At 40.4% G+C, this 23,373-nt stretch overlaps 1 protein-coding gene across 3 annotated transcripts in view; it reads right to left on the bottom strand.

Annotated features, from left to right (window-relative positions):
• The window catches only part of CREB3L1 (cAMP responsive element binding protein 3 like 1), a 236,034-nt gene that overhangs the window by 124,037 nt on the left and 88,624 nt on the right, over positions 1 to 23,373 (bottom strand). Inside the window, exon 1 of one of the 3 annotated variants that reach the window (XM_070760507.1) lies at positions 5,126 to 5,165. The exons of the other annotated variants lie outside the window; for them this stretch is intronic. The gene's annotated coding sequence lies outside the window, so the exon portion shown is untranslated. Of the gene's footprint in view, positions 1 to 5,125; positions 5,166 to 23,373 lie in introns of those variants that run through there. 3 annotated transcript variants of the gene reach the window in all.

Below are 23,373 nucleotides of genomic sequence, written 5' to 3' on the forward strand. Positions count from 1 at the left end.
CCCTACTCTCAAAGGACTCTGGGCGGCCTCCAGCAAATAAAAATTTATAAAACAGTATAAAACATTCGTTAGTAAACCCCCATTAAAACACATATGCTCTCCCAGTCAATCATCATGCAAGGCCGGATGTCTCAGTCACCAATGGCACCAAGCCTGCCGGAATAGCCAGCTTTGGGAACAGCTGGTAAGGTGGGGAGGGTACGAATCTCCAGAGGCATTTGGTTCCATAGGGCCGGAGCCGCCGCAGAGAAGGCTCTTCCCCTGGGGCCTATCAACCGGCATTATTTGGCTGATGGTACCCGGAGAACAGCGACTGTGTGTTCTTATTGGTCTCTGGGCAGTGAAGGGCTACCAAAATTTTTACTATCACACTGTGGCTGTGGCTTATGCAGTATGCCCTGCATTTTCTTTCAACATCTTTCAGTGCAGATTGGGTGCTCTGGGGTGGAGCTGCCTAATGTATCCCAGCAGCCGGTTAGGTCCCACAGAGTTGGCCTTCTCCAGGTCCCAGCAGCCAGGCAATACCATCTGGCAGGACCTAGGGGAAGAGCCTTCTCTCTAGCGGCCCCAGCCCTCTGGAATCAACTCCCCCCAGAGATTCGTTCCACTTCCACCCTTCCAATCTTCCACAAGGCCTTGAAAATGCATTTCGGCCTACAGGCCTGGGCCACTAAAATTTTAACATCTACCCTGGCCTATGAGTGAAGAATGATACGATGAATATGGAAGATTGGTTTTTAAATTTATGGGGGTTTTAGAATACAACTTAAGTTAGATTTCTATGTGTTTTTAGTATTGAGATTTTTTATAGTATTTTAATATTAGATTTCTTCATGTTTTTTATTTGTTTACTGTGAGCCGCCTTGAATCCCAGGAGAAGGGTGGCATAGAAATCTGATAAACAAACAAACAAATGGTTGGAGTCACATAATCATTAAGCCATTTGTTTTATTTCTTTTATTATAGTTCATTTGCCAAGCTATAAACATGATTTATAAACCAGAATGATTGGTTTCATGCAATGTGATAAACTACAGTAGAAGTAAGCATATTATGGTTTGTTACAGTGTGTGAATGCCGTTTGTGTGTAGCAACAGCTCGCTCTCCTAGACCTAAGTCTAAGAGTTGAGACTTGGCTCCGCAAGAGGTATTTTCCTTGTTTATACAATATATCTAACTCGATCAGACGCTAACCCACTCAAAACCTCCAAGTAATTCTATCTGTACACAGTCACATTAAATATAGAATTGGTTGTGCTTTTTTTTTTAATGAATACAGTCTGGGAGGGCAATGCACCCTTCAAAAGTAATTCAGCAAGAGGCCTTGCACATAAAAAATCCACTTGAATACAATCTTAAAGTGTGCCCTCCCCTGTCATTCACTATTATATTCCCTTGTTTGTCAATAGTTTCTCAACAACGTGCCTTTCCAAACTAAAAATATGTTAGTGAAGATCTTATTACACATATTGTCAGGTGGAAGAAAACAGGAACCAAGGCTGTTCAAATGTGTACAAGTGAACCCACAGATTCAGCTTGGTCATCTCCTAAATGTATTCCTGTATGTCGATGATAGCAAACCTATGGCACGTGTACCACAGGTGGCACGTGGAGCCATATCTGAGGACACATGAGGTGTTGCCCTATGTAAGCTCCAGTACACATGTGTGAACTGTCCAGCTGAATTTTGGCCTTCCAGAGGACAGGAGAGGCCGTTTTCGCTCTCCCCATGCTTCAGGAAAGCGTCCTTAAACCTGGGAAAGACGAAAAACAGCCCAACAGGCCTACCAAAAATTCAGAAGCAAACTTCTGATAGGCCCCTTGGGCCCGTTTTTCACCATCCACCAGTTAGACTTCATAGAAACATAGAAGATTGAGGGTAGAAAAAGACCTCATGGTCCATCTAGTCTGCCCTTATACTATTTCTTGCATTTTATCTTAGGATGTGTTGTGGTTGGCTCTAGCCCAGCTCCTGCTCCAAGGAATGTGGAGGTGGATGCAGGGGAAACATCAACATGTCATAGGCCTGTTTTATTGCCGACAGAGTCAGGGAGTGAAGTTTCCTCGGAAGAAGAAGGTGGGGGTGACTTGGAAGAGGGGAGTTTGGCAGACAGCCCAGGAGGAGATCAATCATCCTTATCATCCCTGGATTCTGAACAAGAATGTATGACACATCCACGCATGCGTAGAGTGATGCATAGGAGACAACAACTGAAGGATTATTACAGGAGATAAATGAGGCCACCTGTGATTGGGTGGGGCTGCTGTAATTAGTGCTACAGATAAAAGAGCAGCCTGCTGTTTTAGCCTCATAGCAGTTTATCTGATTCATAGTTTCGTCAAGATCGTGGTTTTTGCTGTTGAAGATTGTGTGCGGATTTTCTGGACTTTAGAATTGGACTCAATTTCCCAGTTATTGGGTGAGCATTTGGACTGCATTTAACCTGTGCCTTGTGTGTACCATAAAATCCCTTTGACATTTAAAAAGGGAGCTGTTTCTGCTTTTCTGTTGATAAAGAGTTTTGGGTTTTCCTTCTATCGTGTGGTGTGTGTCTTTCTGGACTAATTGCCCTGTAATTACGGGCAGTTGAGACACGCCGGCAGAACAGGATGGATATATGTCTATCCTAGGCATGTTTAAATTCAGTTACTGTGGATTTACCAACCACGTCTGCTGGAAGTTTGTTCCACGCATCTACTACTCTTTCAGTAAAATAATATTTTCTCATGTTGCTTCTGAACTTCCTCCCAACTAAACCTCAGATTGTGCCCCCTTGTTCTTGTGTTCACTTCCCTGGACCTTAATTATTCAGTAGGCCTGAGTGCATCTGCAGGAAGGAGGAGCATGGGGTGTTTATGCATGCATGCACAGGGGAGAGCGTTGCATTATGGGTGTGCGCACTCACATACATGCTATTGCGTGCATGCACACCCTTTTGGCACCCAAGCAAAAAAAAGGTTTGCCATCACTGCTGTATGTAATGTAACTTTGGTCATAAAAAAATCTCTCATTAGGATTTTTCCGCTTTAATCTGTGGCAGACGGTGAGCGGCCTGTATTCACAGGGGAAGCTTAGAATTCATGATGATAAAAATTACTTAATATAGATCATATCAAATCTTTACGGCCATTATACCCAAGTCACAATCAAAAGGAAGGGGAAAACCCCAATAGCTTAAAAAAGTGAAGGTGAATCATTGAAGGTGGCAGGCACTTTTTTTCTCTTTTTTTTGGCAACCCTTAACTCAATTTCCCTTGGTGCAATCCATCATTGTTACATGGATACAGTGATCACACTGACAAATTTTATTAGAAGGTACAAGCTACAGCTACGGCTCACTTCAGATGCGGTCTTCATCAGCTGTAGCTCATGAAAGTCTGTGGCCTTTAAAAAAAATTTGTAGTCTGAAAAGATGGTATCACTTTTTGCCAGTATAAATTAACACAATTCTTCTCCTACAATAACCACCTAGTGAACTCTGTAGACCAGTGATGGTGAACTTTTTCCACCTCGGGTGCCGAAAGAGTGTGCATACATGCTATTGCACATGCATGAGTGCTCACACCCATAATTCAATGCCTGGGGTGGGTGAAAATAGCTTCCCCTGCCACCCGGAGGCTCTCTGGACCTGGAAATGGCCTGTTTCCCAACTTCTGGTGGCCCAGTAGGCTTGAGTTTCACCCTCCCCAGGCTCCAAAGGCTTCCCTGGAGCCGGGGAAGGGTAAAAACGCCCTACCCCATCCCTTAGGAGGCACGTTGGAGCTCAGCTAGAGCAACGGCTCACATGCCAGCAGCACATGCCGCATGTCACCTGTGGCACCCGTGCCATAGGTTCGCCATCACTGCTGTAGACTTTCTTGTTTTCCTAATCTTTCATTGTCTTCGCCACTGAATCGGCATGTTTCTAATAACCCATTGGATGATACAGAGACAGTCATTCCTGCACAGCCTAATTGACCAACCCCTACAGCAGAGTTCCCCGACTTTTCTGGCTTTGCGAACTAGCGAGTCTTCGAAGAGGGGCGGCATACAAATCTAAATAATAATAATAATAATAATAATAATAATAATAATAATAATAGCAGTGGCGGGAAAGGAAATAGTTCCGCTGGGGCAACGGGTAAACATACATGCACAGCTCCATTTGCGCGAAAAGCCATTAAGCACACATGCAAGCCTTCACTCGTTGCTCACATAAGTGTGGATACGCGCTCGCCTGCTGCTTCTGTGGCTCAGTAAATTTAAGAAATAAAATGGAACTATCTAGGACCATGATGGTGAACCCATGGCACGTGTGCCACAGGTGGCACTCAGAGCCATATTTGAAGGCACATGAGGTATTACCGGTACCTTGTAAGTCGCCCTGAGTCTGCTTGGAGAAGGGCGCCCTAGAAATCCAAACAAATAAATACAGTATTCCCTCAGTAATTCACGGCTTATCTTTCACGGATTCACTATTTCATGGGTTTTCAGAGGGGGCTTAAATCCATTAACATTTTTAAATCCATTAAAAATTCATAAAATTCTCCTACAGTATTACTGTACTCTATTAAAGAAACTGGTAGGATATCCCATGTAGTTCCAGCTGAGAAACATTATAGAATGACAGCTTAATGCAAAGGGTGGGTTTTAAAAGTTCAAATACTCGTTAAATACATAAAAAATATATTTCCTCTACTTCACGGAAATTTGTTTTTCACGGGTGGTCTCGGAACGCACCCTGCACAAAAAATGAGGGATCACTGTAAATAAATTACCCTAAGTCAGCACCAGAGCTGATTTTTGGCCTTCTGGAGGATGGGAACAGGCTGTTTTTGCCTACCTAAGGCTTCATGAAAGTTCATTCCATTAGGCCCGTTGGGCCTATTTTTTTGCCATCTACAGACTTTCCTGAAGCCTGGGAGGACAAAAAACGCCCCCACAGGCCAACTAGAAGTCCAGAAGCTTTTGTGAGGCCTGTGGGCAGCGCGGGGGGATTTATGCATGCAGGTGTGGCGGGAGGGCATTATATTATGGGTGGGGGCACGCGCATGCAGGCTGTTTTGGCACCCGAGTTAAAAAAGGTTCGACATCACTGATGATGGCAAACAACCTAGTCATACTTCCCAAGATAGAAATACTTACACAAATGACATTGGGCCTGTGTGACAAGAATAGCCAGATGTTGCTAGCAATAACTTCATCCTAGAATCTGGAGCGATGATTCATTGTAATCATGACTCATTATTGTCACTGTGAGAGAAATTGAATGCAGAGAGCAGATGAATTAGGTAGGCCCAGGGTGGGGAATTCTGGCTTATGGGTCTATTTTTCCCCCTTCCCTGAAGTTTCTCCTTTTTTTGCCCCTGCTATTTTCTATGGCAAAAGCCGCACCCCAGCCAAAGTGCTCGTTTGGCAAGCATTGTTCTGATTTGGTTACTTCACCCTGTCCCTGAAGAATGCTCAAGACTGGAATGCTCAAATAAATGGAATAAATATGGAATGCTCAAGACTGGATATGTATACACACCCCAGCTGGGATATTTACAAGCATAAATCTTGGAGTGGGGGCGGGAAGGGGTTCAAAGCATTTTTAATGACTCCTGGTGCTACAAGATATCCTTTGGACTTTGAGTTTTTCCTCCCGTGTTCATTGTGATCCTCTAAGGCAGCGAATGCTGGCTGGGAAATTCTGGGAGTTTTAGTCCAGATATCTTCAAGTGGCCAAGGTTGTGAAACACTGCTCTAAGGTAACTCATGGAGTATTACAATCTCTGCAGGGGATATACACTGCTCAAAAAAATAAAGGGGACACTTAAACAACACAATATAACTCCAAGTAAATCAAACTTCTGTGAAATCAAACTGTCCACTTAGGAAGCAACACTGATTGACAATCAATTTCACATGCTGTCGTGCACATTCAACTTTGTACAGAACAAAGTATTCAATGAGAATATTTCATTCATTCAGATGTAGGATGTGTTCTTTGAGTGTTCCCTTTATTTTTTTTGAGCAGTATACATGTATTCAATCATTCAATTGCTCTAACAACTAATTTGGCCTAAAATGCTCTCGAATAGAGGTCACTATTATACTACATAAGAAGATAAATTTCTAGAATAGTCTGCGGAGAGGGGCGGCATACAAATCTAAATAAATAAATAAATAAATAAATAAATAAATATAGTGCGGAAGTATTCTGTATTGGTTTGCCTTATATATTTTCATGGCTTAACTTTTGAAGGGGTGGTTTATTTACCAGAGACCTAAAATATAAGCTTATATTTGATTTGATTATGCAGCAACATTTTAAATGGATCTTAGAATGCTGTGTATGAATAAGAAGCACAACCAAAGAAAGGTAATTATACAAAACCCCTTCGGGTTCAATCCTTCACATTTCGGCTTTGAGAGTCTCAATGTAGAGTAAACCCAATGTTGGCGGCTCCAGATGACGCTTGAAAGATGCCAGTCTAAAACCAAAGAGGAGAACAATGCTGATCTAGGACACATGATGGCTTGATGTCCATAAGTGCTTCTTCTTTTCCACCCTGATATCTATTGAACAATCGTTAAACTAAATAACCCATTTTCCGCGATTTCATCTCAGAAATAGTGACTATGTGATGAAAGTCAGATCAAAAGGGATTGATGAAAATCAGTTCATTCAATTCTTAAATTATGGGGAGCAGCATCCAATGGAGTTCAATTTGACTTGATAATAAAATATTACATATAACTTGAATTGTGTAGAAAATAAAATAAATAAAGATCAGGCTGTACTGATGGCCTTAAGCCATAATACCAAACAAGCTGAGCAGGTCCAAGCTTAATTTGATATGCTAATTTGCTGTTGTCTGCCCAGAACAAAGTAAATCAAATCCTGTCTTAAGTCTTTGGCTTTTTCTGATGCCTGAAGTCAGAATGATTGCCGGTATATATAATGCTAAGCTTAGCTAATCAAGCAGCAACAATTTATTAGCTTCACATTCCTGAAGGAAGAATCAGGATATATCTCCTGTTCAAAGACACTCTGATTAAACACCTACAGATATTCAAATAAACATAAAAACAAAGATTTCAAAAAATGGCTCATCTTCTCTTCATTTTTTCTATTCTTTTTCTACTTTTAGAGGTATGAACATATTGAATTATTTTTTGATTAGGATATAAAGGTTTTTCCCTTCAAAAACAGATAAATTGCACCTCTTGGATCCAATCCTTGACATCAGGAATATTACCAATTTTCTAATTTCTCAAAATAGGAACGTGTTCTTTAAAGGCATAGGTTTTAAGCAATCTTATAATATTAAGAGAGTTATTTTAAATTCTTTTTATGTAGACTTAGAAATGGATTTGACATTTGATTAATATGTGGCAGATGTAGATATTTTTCCCATTTTACTGGATCTTTTTTGGTAAGCGGGTAACTTGGGAAACTGTATTTTTGTAGCATTTGATATTTTTGTCTGGTTTTGGAGGAGATTTTTGTATTTTTTTTTCTTTCTAAAAAACTTGCTAAAATAAATAAATGATCATCTTTAAAAGCATGTGTGGTAGGAAGCAAAAAAAATGGATTTGACTGCACAATTTGTATCTCTTCCATCTGAGCTCCTTAAATAGCATTCAAACATTCTGAAGAAATTAAATGATAAAATTTGGAAATAGTTTTAAATAATTCCTTCATTTGATGAGATAGCTTCTTGGTTTGTTGTTAAGGTATTTAATTTATGTCACTAGCATTAACTGTATAACTTAAACAACTTGTGTTCATTAACATCTTAAAAAATAATACTTAACATTGATATAAACTTTTTCTTCAAAGGTTTAATTTATTTAAATAAGCACTTTCCAATTTCTATTAAATAAGTGCCACTACTCAGTTATTATCTCTATTCTATAATGTATTATTTGCATTTTATAATGCAATAAAATACCTTGGGGGAAAATACTATTGAGAATGAATAAAAAATACATTCTTTTCTGAGCAGTTGATTATTTTTACACATATTGAATCTATTCACCTAGTAATAATGCTTTCTAAGTAGTTCAATAATATTTAACATCTGGCTTTTAGACCCACCTCAAAATAAAACTGAGAATCACTCTCCCTTCCTTGACTAACTATTCAGTCAATGTGAGAGTACTGTATTGTAGGATTCCGATGCTACAGTACTCTGACCTTTGGCTACTTCCCCAAGTTCTTACATTGATAATCAGAATTTTGGACAGAGAAGCAGTGCTTAGATCTCTAATATTAAATTACTTTTAATGGACCATTGAAATTCCACTGCTCTGGATAGGACATTTTGGGAGTCCTCCTGAGCTTTTGGCTCCAGCTTAAACAGCTGGTGGGAGTTCTGGTTGGGAACATAGCAGCTGTGCCTAGATTTGGCTGGTGCACCAGTTATAAATCTCCCTGGACCAGGATGCAATGGTGACAGTAACACATACCTTGTTCTCTATGTGGCTGGAGTATTATAATGCATGTGAGATGAGGATGCCTTTGGATGTGAGTACACCAGATGCAGTAGCTTGGTGTACTTGATATTGGAGAAAGAATCAAGGACCATTAGGGCAGCACCAGGTGCAAAAGAAAAAGTCCAGAGTAGATGAAGAACATTGCAAGGAGACTCAGACTACTCCCCCCAATTCTAAATCCTTAGATTAGATTATTTATTAGAGTTGGAAGGGATTTTGTAGGTCATTTAGTCCAACCCTCCCCCCCCCCCCCCCCCGCTCTAGTCCTTACACCATTTCGGACAAATGACAGTGCAATCTTGTTTTGAATGTCTCAAATGTTGGAGTTCTCACAACCTCTGCAGGCAAGCTGTTCCACTGGTTGATTGCTCTCACCATCAGAAAGATCCTCCTTATTTCCTGGTTGAATCTCTCCTTTGTCAGCTTCCATTCATTATTCCTTGTCTGTCCTCTGGTGCTTTGGAAAATCGCCTGACCCCCTCTTCTCTGTGGCAGCCCCTCAAATATTGGAACACTGTTATCATGTCTCCCCTGGTCCTTCTCTTTGCCAGACTGACCATGCTCAGTTTCTGCAACCGCTCTTTTTATATTTTAGTTTCCAGTCCCCTTATCATCCTGGTTGTTCTCCTCTGAACTTTCTCTAGAATTTCCATGTCTTCTTTTGTAGTGTGGTGACCAAAACTGGATGCAGTACTATAAGAGGGAATGCTTTGCTAAGCAAGTAGAATGTGTTTCGTTCCATTGAGTCTTTGGCCCAAAATAGTTGGGGTGTCAGCCATAGTTCCTGCTTAATATATTATACAGTTGTCCGTTGTATGATTCTATTGTTCACTTATGGTTTGAGTTTGCTTTATATTTGTTTCAGATTTAACATTTGATGTCCTGGCTCTATTTGGCTTGAAGTGGGATCAAACTATTATGAAGAACAAATTTTAAAAATTGAGTTAATTTTGGCTATATGGGGAAGGCCTCATGGTATACCACTGTTTATTGTAGCATCTGCATGATTCTTAACAGAAGAGAACAATGCATCCAAGCAAAACCTTCAACATGTCCTTTGAACTGCTCACAGTAAGTCATGAGTTTATCACAGTAGTGGTCTTTGTGATACATCCTGGGAGGAGCGGACAAGGGGAGACTTGACAGCCCTAGGCCACTGATGGCGAACCTATGGCCCAGGTGGCATGCGGAGCCATATCTGCTGGCATGTGAGCCATTGCCCTAGCTCAGCTCCAACATGCATGTGTGTGCCAGCCAGCTGATTTTTGGCTCACACAGAGGCTCTGGGAGGGCGTTTTTGGCTTCCAGAGATCCTCAGGGGAAATGGGGAAGAACATTTTACCCTCCCCCAGCTCCAGGGAAGCCTTTGGAGCCTGGGGAGGGTGAAACACAAGCCTACTGGGCCCACCAGAAGTTGGGAAACAGGCCGTTTCTGGTCTCCAGAGGGTCTCAGGGGGGGAGCTGTTTTCACCCTCCCCGGGCATTGAATTATGGTGTGGGCACTCGCACATGTGTGATAGCACACTTGCACACTCTTTTAGCACCCAGGGGAAAAAAGGTTCACCATCACTGCCCTATACTACCATCACCATGGCAAGGGCCTTGTACATGAAACGGCAATAGTGAAGGACGAGGGGTGCTTATGAAGGAATCATTAGGACAGCTGTTCTTGATTCAAGAGGAACAAGAGTGGTTGCCTCACTGTCTAATTTTGTACAATTAGAACAATTCTGTTGACCTAGTCAGTCAACCAGAAGGGATTAGATTTAGCTCTAAACAGACGTAGTCTTGTTTGGAGTTTAACTGTATCATGCCACATAAATATTTACCAGATGGTTAGCAGTTCCTTCCAACAACTGTACTAGAGATAAACTTCCAAGAAAGCTCATAAAAACAGGATTTTTTTTCCAGGCATGGTCTCAGTTCTTGCTCTCTGCAGCCACACAGGAGAGACCCAAGGGTAGAAAAAGTAACAGAAGCAGATGAGGGATAAATTCATCCCTATGCCCATGGTGGCACCAACTGTGATCTTGCCAGTATGAGTTCAGTGGTAAAAAAAAGTAAGGTTCTACATTTAGGCAAGAAAAACAACATACACAAGTACAGTATATGTGGTACATTGCTCAACAGTAGTAACTGGAAGAGGGATCTTGGAGTCCTAGTGGGCAGCCATTTAAATATGAGCCAGCCGTGTGCAGCAGCTGCCAAAAAAGCCAACACAGTTCTAGGCTGCATTAGCAGAGGGATAGAATCAAGATCACGTGAAGTGTTAATACCACTTTATAAGGCCTTGGTAAGGCCACACTTGGAATACTGCATTCAATTTTGGTCACCACAATGCAAAAAGGATATTGAAACTTTAGGGGGGGAAAGTGCAGAGAAGAGCAATAAAGATGATTAAGGGACTTGAGACTAAAACATATGAAGAATGGTTGCAGGGACTGGGTATGGCTGGTTTAATGAAAAGAAGCACCAGGGGAGACATGATAGCAGTGTTCTAATATCTCAGGGGTTGCCACAAAGAAGAGGGAGTCAGGCTGTTCTCCAAAGCACATGAGGGTAGAACAAGAAGCAATGGGTGGAAACTAACCAAGGAGAGAAGCAACTTAGAACTAAGGAGAAAATTCCTGACAGTTAGAACAATTGATCAGTGGAACGGCTTGTTTCCAGAAGTTGTGAATGCTTCAATACTGGAAGGTTTTAAGAAGGTGTTGGATAACCATTTGTCGGAAGAGATGTAGGGTCTCCTGCCCAAGCAGGGGATTGGACTAGAAGACCTCCAAGGTCCCTTGATGTTGTTGTTGTTGTTGTTGTTGATGATGATAATGATCATCATCATCATCATCATCTAGGAAGAAACCCTCACAAAAAATGAAAAGTGACAGCCTCCTTTGCTGGATCTGGGAGAACTTTGAGGACATCACTGAATGAGTCAGTTTGGTATCATTTGCTGGCAGCCACAACTGCCTGGGAAAGATGATGGCTGGGTTGTTACAAACACAGCCTGATTTATTTGTTACTGGTCATGATGACAAAAATGATGCAGTGTATGTGGTGTTTTGCTGTCACAATGCAAGTTATACCCTACTGCACTATACTTGCGTTGTGGTGCTCCCTTGTTTAATGCCATTTTTCAGTCATCCAGTCTAAAAACCATCACTTTAGCTCTTTCCATTTTCAGCAAAAAGTCCATAGAAGATTTAATACTCTGCAAAAGTACTTGCTATTTTATCTTTTGTTGTGGATACTTCAATTTATCTTCATTTTGACACAGATAGTCTTGCCGGCCAATAAAATAGTACCCTTTTCTATGAATGTATACATCATAAACAAATATATTCTCCGAGAATGATTCAACAGTCCTCTTGTCCCTTTTACCACTTTTACTCCCTTTAATAATAAACATTTTTCTTTATTTTAATTATATAATGCATAATTGGGCATTTTTTTAAAAATAAAAGAGCTCCCCCCCCCATGTCCATAGCACATTAGTCCCTTTCAGTACTTCATACTTCTATAAGCACATGATCTTCCGGGATCTTCGCATTTCCCTTCTTTTCCTATCTATCTCTTTGTTTAACACAGTCAGCCAATCAACTTCCCTAACAAAGTTAAACATTTTTCTTTCCCACAGAATTATATTATCTCTTTCTTATATTTGAAAAAAAAAATACTTTAAATAAGGCACTATTCCAAATTGAATTGTCCCTTTAGTCCATGTTTTTAACTTTCTTACTTCAAAATCCCAATAACCTTTTGCACTTAATTCTTTTCAAATCTTTGTAACTGGGGGTGATAGGAATATGCACATAAAACCCAGTGACCTGCAACCACAGAAACTGTTTCAAAGAATAGTGGTGCTCTGACAGCAATGCTAACTTTATGCATGCCAAAAATACTGCAAGCATATGCAATACACATCTGTTTGCAATGTATGTATTCTTTTTATCTTTATAAGCCATTCCTTACTACACATCTTATTAAGGAACAGATTCAATTGTTCAACATCCATATTTGCAAACATACAGTAAGGTATCAGAGACCTGGACTCCTCTTACACTGGGAGGAGCAGCAAAAATCCTTGTCACATTTCATTTCTGGATGGATTTCTCTCTCTGTCTCTCTATCTATCTATCTATCTATCTATCTATCTATCTATCTATCTATCTATCTATCTATCTATCTATCTATAGTTTGAAAAGAAGTAACTCTAGAATAGGGATGAGAAAAATGCTGACTTTGTTTCAACTTGCATTTGTAACTTATTTAAGAGTGACACACAGTTTCATCCAGAAATGAAGCAGACATACATAGGGATTTTTCCTGCCTACTTTCCCCCATAACAGTCCTGTGCGGAGAAATATAGTACAGTACAGTGGTACCTCTACCTACAAACGCCTCTACTTACAAACTTTTCTAGATAAGAAGTGGGTGTTCGAGATTTTTTTGCCTCTTCTCACGAACCATTTTCCACTTACAAACCTGAGCCTCTGAAACTGTAACCAGAAAAGGCAGGGAGAAGCCTCTGTGGGACCTCTCTAGGAATCTCCTGGGATGAAACAGGGCCGGAAAAGATGGAGAGAAGCCTCCGTGGGGCCTCTCTAGGAATCTCCTGGGAGGAAACAGGGCTGGAAAAGGGGGAAGAAGCCTCCATGGGGCCTCTCTAGGAATCTCCTGGGAGGAAAAGGCAGGGAGAAGCCTCCGTGAGGCCTCTCTAGGGATCTCCTGGGAGGAAACTGGGCCTCCACATATGATTGGTTTCCCCAATTGTATGCATTATTTAGTTTTACATTGATTCCTATGGGAAAAATTGCTTCTTACAAATTTTTCTACTTAAGAACCTGGTCACGGAACGAATTAAGTTCGTAAGTAGAGGTACTACTGTAGTTGTAATGTGTATTTCTAGTTGAGACCAGTCTTCCTCAATTTGGTGCCTTCTAGTTATATTGAGAAAATATTAATCTGAATAGACTAAATCATAAAATAGCTAAATGTGAATTCTCATACAAAACTGAGATTGTGTGAGACATTCCTCATCCAATTTTGACTCCAATCAATTTTAAAGAAGCTTTGTTGCGGATGGATTTTTATCCTCCAGACCAGGAGTATCAAACTCAAAGCCGGAGGCCGATCTGGCCTGCGGGGCCACCCTAGGAACAGTAAAGGGCTGGTCCGCGGTGCCTTTGCCAGCAAAAATGGAGAGCGGGAGCTCCATTTTTGGCTACCACAGCTTCCTGCAATCCTCTGGAGCCCAGGAGGTTCACAAGCTCAGTTTTCGCTGCCAGAGCGCTTGAGCAACGAGTGATCCCCTAACATATGCCCCCGACATGAGTGATGTTGAGCTAGCCACGCCCCCCCAGGTCAAACACAACCCTGATGCAGCCCTCAATGAAATCAAATTTGACGCCCCTGCTCCAAATTAATGCTTTACTTCCTTTGAGCACCAATAATTTGCATTTAAATAATTAAATAATTTCCACTGCAATCCTTCATGTTCTTTATTACGTCCACTTTCCCCCCCCCCCTCCTATTTTCAAAGAAATATTTTTCTCTTTTTTCCCCCCTCTCCAATTAATTGTACATCTTGGACTGCATTTCTGGAGGTTTTGAATGGCATTTTGGAAAGCTAAATGTTGGACAGCAGGAGCTGTTGCTTTCATTTAGACCCAGATGGGAAAGTGTTTTCGAGCAGCAGCTAACGGGGTGTGGTTCTTGGTTTCGTTATCACTTCCCTCTCTGCCACCCTCCCAATCATGTTCTATTCTGAACATCTCAGAGATTGTTTTTAAAGGAACTTTACTTTTATTATCACTACCATTTCTGACGTGTCAAGGCTGTTCTCTCTCTTTTCCTCTTCCATCCAGCTACAGAGGGGGCAAAGATGTATATTTACCTCTATTAATATCAAGCAAAGCAATGACTCAATCTGCTCGGCTCATTTTCAGCAGAAGTGCTTTCTAGCCAGAAGCTTTCAAAGAAGACTTTCCAAGGTTATTCTGCTTTAGATTCAACGCTGTATTCTAGTTTAACAAGATCCAGTTGGCTAATGTCACATGTTGTCCTTCTGATTTGTATAATGGAAAACGGTAATTCCATACAAAGTATGGGTTTTTTTTGCTTCTTGATATTGATCACGATTTGCTAATTGAATTTTTTTCTTTCTGCTTCAAGTTGACAGGGATTTGGATGAGTCTGAGAAGCAATAGGAGGAAGACAAGAAAGAACTAAAGCCAATTTGCCAGGCAATGCAAAGAACTGAGAAGATACATCTGGATATGGCAAGATCTTATAATCTTCCATCAGGAATGAAATGGATGCATAACTCAATTTATTAAGAACTACTGTGATCTGGCCTGAAGCCTACCAGAGTCATGACCCACTGCTCCATATTCTTCCTGGAGAGTTAGAATCCTTCCTCTGAACAAACATGTAACACTACCAGTTAGTTTGGAGCAGTCAAGTAATCATCCACGGTATCAGCAAGAAATCATACATTCACTTCCCTTGGACATTAAGGGTAAGGAAGAAGAGAAGGATTCTAAGTTGGATGATAGGGATTACATCATTATGGATAAACTCAGGAGCCTGTCCAACTGAAACAATGCCAATAGACCCAGATGATTTAAGAGTGCACTACATGCATCTCCAGCTGTTGACACTCTTTCTTCTCCAGTTGCTGTCATAGCTTCATTTGCCTCTTGCTTATTCTTCCTTTAACATAAGAACCTAAGAAGAGCCATGTTGAATCAGGCCAAAGCCCATCGAGTCCAGCATTCTGTGTCACACAGTGGCCCACCAATTGTCCATGGGGATCTTGAGCAGAAAGAAGGCAAGACCCTCCCTTTCCCTTGACCTCCAACAGATGGTATCCAAGGGAATCCTGCCTGCCTCAACCAACATAAAGGCGGCACTTGGACATCCGTTTCAATAGCCATGAATACACTTGGCATCCATGAATCTGTCTAATCCTGCCTTGAAGCTATCCAGGCTGACAGCCGTCATGACCTCTTCTGGAAGTGATTTCCATAAATCAACAACCCTATGGGTGAAGAAATATTTCCCTTTATTTATCCTCACTTTCTTACCTATGAGCTTTAGGGAGTGCCCCCTCATCCTAGTAATTTGTGATAGAGAAAAGGAGTTTTCTCTATCTGCCTTTTCTATCCCATGCATGATTTTATACACTTTGATCAATTCACTCCTTAAACGCCATCTTTCAAGGCTGAAGAGACCAAGGCATTGGTTTCATAAGGGAGGTGCTCCATTTCCTTGATCATTCTTGTTGCCCTTTTTGCACCTTTTCCAGTTCCATTATATCCTTCTTGAGGTGCAGTGACCAGAACTGTACACAGTACTCCAAGTGTGGTCTCACCATCGATTTGTACAGAAGCAATACAACACTTGCCAACCTATTTTCGATTCCCTTCCTAATCATGCCAAGCATGGAATTTGCTTTTTTTTTTACTGCTGCGCACTGGGTTGACATCTTCATTGAGCTGTCCACCAAAACCCCAAGATCCCTTTCTTGGGTTGTCTCAGAAAGTTTGGTCCCCATCAGTTGGTAGGTATAATTGGGATTCTTTGCCCCGATATGCATACCTTTGCACTTGTTCAGATTAAAATGCATTTGCCACTTTGTTGCCCACTCACTCAATTTCGAGAGATCTTTCTGGAGCTCCCGACAATCAGTTTCACTTTTCACTATCCTGAACAAAAATGTGGAACTGAGACACTTATACAGTGAGTGGCATCTGAAACAAACTGTAGTGGCAACACTGGCACAATATTATTGCTAAAATGCCACAGAGTCATACCCTGTAATGGGACATCTGATATAAGTATATAAAGCTTGGCATCTGTGGGGTATGTATCATCATGCATGTTTTGTCATTATCCCCCATTTGTCCACTCTGGACACCCTTGATAGGATCAGACTGTAACTTTAAATAGAGTATTGATTTAGCACAGTGTTTTTCAACCAGTGTGCCACGGCACACTAGTGTGCCGTGAGACATGGTCAGGTGTGCCGCAAAGCTCAGAGAGAGAAAGAAAGCAAGAGAGAGAGAGAAAGAGTGAGAGAGAGGAAGAGAACAAGAGAGAGAGAGAAAGCAAGAGAGAGAGAAAGAGAACAAGAGAAAGAAAGCAAGAGAGAGAAAGAGAAAGAAAGCAAGAGAGAGAGAGAAAGAGAGGGAGGGAAGGAGAGAGAAAGACATAGAGGGAGGGAGGGAGAAAGAGCAAAAAAGAGAGGGAGGAAGAGAAAGAAAGGAATGGAGAGAGAAAGAAGGAAGGGAGAGAAAGAGGGAGGGAGAGAGAAATAGAGTGAAAGGGAGGAAGAGAGAGAGAGTTTTTTTGTCCAAACTGTTTTTAGCCCCCACCCTCCCCCCACTCAATGTGCCCCAGGGTTTTGTAAATGTAAAATATGTGCCGCGGCTCAAAAAAGGTTGAAAATCACTGGTTTAGCAGATGTACATCCCAAAGCCAGGCATTGTAGGAAAAACTATTTCTGATCTGTCATGAGTTAACCCGCTGAAATTTCGGAAAAGCATTTTACTCCCCAGTTTTGGATCGTATACAAGTTTAAATATTAATGTTAATTTTGTTGTTATTTTGATAATGATGCCCAGAGAGTGCTACATATTTAGTTACAATATTGAACTAGATGAGGTGGGCACGCTCAATTTTATCCTCAGCTATGAATGTTCATTGCACAAGTTATCTAGCCTCACAGCTTGCTGTGGGAGAAAAAAAATGCAGTATGAGGGAGGTGGTATTAAATACATTATTATCATTTGTGGTGGACTTGCTCAAAGGCAAAGAGCTATTGGAATATGGTGGAAAGATGGTTAAGAGAAATTACGCAGCAAGAAATCAAGAAAACCTCCGAATTTTTCTTATTAGGTATCTCAAATAATAAATATAAAAAAGAAATATATTATTTAATAATTCATATATTAGTAGCAGCTAGGATAGTTTTTGCACAAAGATGGAAAGAAATGGAAACACCCAAAGAAGTACTTAGGAAAATTATAGAATGCACAGAGCTTGATATGATGACGAGGCGGTTAAATAACCAAGAAGAATCGGAATTCTATAATATTTGGCAGATGGTATATATCTGGTGGGATAAAAGAAAAAATGTATAGGGATGTTGAAATATTAAGTTAAAAGGTTAAACTTATTATAAAGAACAAGCTATATAGTGACGTTTTACATTAGAATGTATTTCTCTGATATGATCTAATTTACAATTTTGTTTTTCCTTTTTGTATAAAAAAGACTTCTACTTTTGAGCGGAGCAACTGTAGCTCCTCTTTATGTTATTTGTTGTTGTTGTTTTTTACTGTTTGTATTGTTTTGTTTACATAAAATAATAAAAATATTATTTAAAAAATTAAATACATTGAATTGAGTACCTCTTAGAGTGCAGGCAGAGGTGAGCTGCTAGCCGGAATGCGAAATTGGGCTCGCCACCGTGGCTTGTGAGTGCTAGCAAGGGCCAGTGCAATTTTGCTTCTACACCTGTGGAGGTAGCAAAATCACGCATGGAGCCGCAGGTGCGCTCGTGTTTGGGCATGTGCGGAAGAAAAAAACCTCACTGAAACATGGGCGCACCTGCGGCTTCGTACGAGATTTTGCTATCACCACAGGTGCAGAAGCAAAATCGCACTGGCCCTGTTAGCACTCACAAGCCATGGCGGCGAGCCCAATTTGGCATTCTGACTAGAAGCCCACCCCTGTGTACAGGTGAGCTGTAGATAGGATATAACAGGGATGCTTTTCACTTCATGAGTGTACTTAGACCTCTATGTGTGAGAAAATGTAAACTTATATAGATGGAATACAGAGAGAAATTGAAGCATCTGAAACATTTCTGAATATCTCTAGGGTTGTAGGAGAAGAAGTGGCAGAGTTGAGATCAAAAGAAAGATCGAAAGAAAGCTCAATCTAGAATCCATACCTAGCCCCAAATGTACTAAGTTCAACCCACTGTGAATTCCGTTGACCCTTATGTAACTTCTAGCAAGTGCTAGCGAAAAGTGGTTTCCTGCTGGTTCAGACCAGTTCTTGGCGGCCTGGGTTGCTAGAACCAGCAGCAATCCAAGCCTGCCATGCCCCCAAACTGACTCTCTCGGAGGCGCCTATGGCAGCGCCATTTTGGTTTTTGGTTCTATACATGTAGTAAAAGCTGGGTTTTTAGCACTGCGTCCATGCAGCACAACCACACGGCCCATCAGGAAGCAAACTGGCAGCGAGGTAAGGCAGAAAACATCCCTGGTGTTAAATGTTAGTTGAGAATATTCCCCTGCTTAATTGGAACCTCAAATGTGGTCCTGATTTTTTGCGTCAGAGGGGAAGAAAAACACACTTGAAAAGAATAATCTACGATCATTAATTTATTAGTATAAGATTGGTAAAGTTGAAAAAGATGGGGATTGCTATTAGTTCTTCCAAGACTCTTACATATTTTGTTTTTTTTAAAAACGTGTATACAAGAGGACAGAAGAAGGAAGACTTCCACTGCTATATCTTGAGTTTGCACATTTTGCTAACTTGTAAATCATGTTTTACACAGCATGATGATTAGGTTAGCATGGTTAGGTTTGCCTCGGCATAATGTGTGGCCTCGGCCACTGTGGTTTGTAAATCGTATTTGATGACATAGCACTTGGCTGAAATGGTTGAAATAAAACTTGGCCTATTGTGATCCATAATCCCAGCCACTGAATGGACCAGTTCTATTCATATTGTGCACCATTATGTTTGTTTGTTTATTTATTTATTACATTTGTTTGCCTCCCATCTCACCGCTCCAAAGGAAACGCTCCACGTTAGGCCCCAATTAATTCACCTACTTGAAAATATTTGGTGTTTTTTCAGTTGTTGAGGCTGGACTAACAAAGCTACAGTACAGTAACTAGCCATAACTCAAAAGGCTACTGAGTCTGCGGAGAGGGGCGGCATACAAACCCAATAAAATAATAATAATAATAATAATAATAATAATAATAATAATAATAATACTGTCAGCCATTTATAAAGTAAAAAATAGGGTATTTTCTGTATAGTCTGGAGGACAGAAGGAAAAGGGGGGACATGATCGAAACATTTAAATATGTTAAAGGGTTAAATAAGGTCCAGGAGGGAAGTGTTTTTAATAGGAAAGTGAACACAAGAACAAGGGGACACAATCTGAAGTTAGTTGGGGGAAAGATCAAAAGCAACATGAGAAAATATTATTTTACTGAAAGAGTAGTAGATCCTTGGAACAAACTTCCAGCAGACGTGGTTGGTAAATCCACAGTAACTGAATTTAAACATGCCTGGGGTAAACATATATCCATCCTGAGATAAAATACAGAAAATAGTATAAAGGGCAGACTAGATGGATCATGAGATTTTTTTCTGCCGTCAGTCTTCTATGTTTCTATTTTCTATACGGGATGGAGAGCTGGGCTGACATAAGCTCTGAAGATATCTCTTAGAACAGCAGGGAAAGCCGAGGTCACTCTGTACCACAGAATCCAGCAAAAATGGAAATTACTCAGAGTGCCTGGCTAGTTCTTTTAGTTCCAGCCTGGGAGAAGAGAGGGAATGTTCAAGTGGAATTAAATGCATAGAGCTTTTTTTAATTAAGTAAGTTTGGCATTCTTTGCAAAAAAAATAGTACTGTATTTCTCATCTCTTTGAAAGAATGTTTAAAAGTTTACAAACCCAAGTGCATTCTGCTGTGCAAATTAAATGCTAAATGGTCGTTTAATGATTACAGAGAAGGGTAATCTTTCTCTTGCTTCCTTTATCTTTCAGGTGACATTATAGAAACATAGAAGTCTGACGGCAGAAAAAGACCTTATGGTCCATCTAGTCTGCCCTTATACTATTTTCTGTATTTTATCTTAGGATGGATATGTATTTATCCCAGGCATGTTTAAATTCAGTTACTGTGGATTTACCAACCACGTCTGCTGGAAGTATGTTCCAAGGATCTACTACTCTTTCAGTAAAATAATATTTTCTCATGTTGCTTTTGATCTTTCCCCCATTATTGAGGACTTTTAAACCTTTTTCTTTTAACTTCTTTTAGTCTGTCTTTGCAAAAGATCTTCACAATAGCCATAGTCTTTTTGCATTCACCTTCAAATAAATTATACATTTTACAATAGTACATCAATTTAATTTGATCTTTATGTGTAATTCCTTGCTCACATATACCCAGCATTAGAATCAAGTATTCCAACAGTGTTCAGTCCCAACGTAGAATAGCAGTAGGAATAGCACTTATATACCACTTCATAGTGCTTTACAACCTTCTAATTGGTTTACAGAGTCAGCCTATTGTCTCCAACAATCTGAGTCTTCATTTTACCAACCTCAGAAGGATGGAAGGCTGAGTCAACCTTGAGCTGCTCAGGATCGAACTGGCAATGGGAATACAGAATTAGTCTGTAATAGTGCTCAGAGAATAGAATTGGAATTATTTATTTGAAGCTCTCTGTTGAATCAGAACTTGTACAGATTTATACAATACAAATAGGAATACGATAGTAAAGGCCAATGCAATCATTAAGCAGTTTAGGCTTAATATTAATTAATAATGTCACAATAATAATTTAGCTGAGTTTGGGGCCTGCTTCAGTCTGCTTTAATGTGCAATAGCACTTAGACTTATATACTGCTTCACAATGTTTTACAACCCTCTCTAAGTGTGTTTACAGAGTCAGCACATTGCTCCCAACAATCTGGGTCTTCATCAGATTAGGATTAGACTATCTGGTGCTTTTCAGATACTGCATTTTGAATTTTAATTAACATAAGTCCCAGAAAGCATGGACAAGGAGTTGTAGAACAAACATCCACCAGGTACCAGTATATGACTCTGGGTGGTTTAGGCTGGTAGATACCAGTACATTTCATAATGAAAGTGTTCACTGTGTAAAATATTACATGGTCCTTCTCACATTGCCTACTATTTATCTTCAATGGTTGACACCAGCTGCTACAAAAAAGGATGGTAAAGTTGTGAGACTATTAGTGAAGCACAATGACATAAAATTGTACAAGTATTCTTGTTCCTTTGTATCCAACTTCTAATGTAAGTAAAGAATGGATCCATCTATAACAGTGTTTCCCAACCTTGGCAACTTGAAGATATCTGGACTTCAACTCCCAGAATTCCCCAGCCAGCAAATGCTGGCTAGGGAATTCTGGGAGTTGAAGTCCAGATATCTTCAAGTTGCCAAGGTTGGGAAACACTGATCTATAAGGCATGCTTGAACCTGTGCCCCCTGCTAATCTTGTTGGGCACTCCAGAGGAGGGGTCTCTAACCTTGACAACTTTAAGACTTGTGGACTTCAACTCCCAGAGTTCCTCAGCTAGCAAACCTGAGGAACTCTGGGAGTTGAAGTCCACAAGCCTTAAAGTCGCCAAGGTTGGAGGCCCCTGCTCTAGACTATTCTTGGTGACTGAGATAAGTGCTTTGTGCATGTTCTGTGTACCATTACTCCAATGCAGTTACATGCCAGCTATTTTGTTAGGTGGCTTTTGATGGTTTCTTGCTTTAAAGCCACAATGAATCTACTTGTCTCAATACCACTCCCCTGAAAAACTATGTTTCTAAATGCCCTGGGCCAAATTCCTTGTCAAAGAGAGAAGAGTGGCTGTAATGGACTGTAGAAGCAACATCTCAGTTTCTCAGCACACAATCAAGTCAGCCAAAAGCCTTCTTTGAACTCTGAGTTTTACTTCATTTCGAAGATCAGGACCTGCTACATTACAGATGTCTGGGAAATATCTACTCTTAGCTTGACATGTCTGACAATTGGATTGGTCAGGGAAGATGAAAAGTAAAGTATGAAGCAGGGATGGGCTACTGCCTGGACGGGGGAACGCAGTGGGGTAGTGAAAATGGAGCTCCACCCCAGAGCACCCAATTTGCACTGAAAGATGTTAAAAGAAAATGCAGGGCGTCCTGCATAAGCCACGCCCACAATGTGGTAATAAAAATTTTGGTAGCCCTTCGCTGGTATGAAGATAACATGTTACTTCACAGCAGTGAACTTAAGCACAATGGCACACAACCCTTTTATTCTAAAAAATGTTTTATTTTCTTTGCATGCCGTACATTTCTAATGCTTTATATTAAAGTATTTTGCGGTCTTGTGGAGAGATCTCTTTGAATGGAAGGCCAGATGGAACGCCCTCTATCTAGGCTAGATTAGAAACTTGAAAAACATCCTGGAAGAAGAAGAAGAAGAAGAAAATCCCTTCCCAATTCCCAAAATGTAAATAATTAGGAAATTAATAGTAATAAGGTGTATAAGAATTAATTGAACTTGCTTTATCTGATTTAGATGTATAGTATGTATATGTTATATGTTGTTAGTTTGTATGGTTTTTCTCTTTTTGTATATGTGTGTGTGTGTGTGTGTGTGTGTGTTTAATGAAAAACTAATAAAGATTATTTTTAAAAAGAAAAGAAAATCACTTTCCTCTCCCAACAATTGCTAAGAAAGATGCAAGGTTATCTGTGTAGCCATTAGATGTCAGGCTCAACTTGAGATCTTCTTTAGATCCTCCTAACGTTGGCTACCTCACCCTTCAGGTCATCTCCTGAACCTCAATATGCCCTCGTGGTGCTGATCTGCCATAAAACTGAATAGTTTATGGGTCAGATCCCACCAATATTATGTCCATTCCTAGATAGCACACTTTCACGATTCAGAGAAATTGGGGTTGGTTTATGTGTATCAGTTTGCCAGCTGCTGCATTTTGCAGCTAATTCTGTTTCCAAGTCATCTTTTAAGAGTATATCCAGGTAAAAGGCATTACAATAATCCAATCTGGAGATAATGGGGACATAAATGACTGTTGAAGAATTGAAGCAGTGACTTTTGAAGGACTGTTTGGCTTT

This window comes from Erythrolamprus reginae, chromosome 1 (assembly GCF_031021105.1).
Source record: "Erythrolamprus reginae isolate rEryReg1 chromosome 1, rEryReg1.hap1, whole genome shotgun sequence".
Taxonomy (NCBI): Eukaryota; Metazoa; Chordata; class Lepidosauria; order Squamata; family Dipsadidae; genus Erythrolamprus; species Erythrolamprus reginae.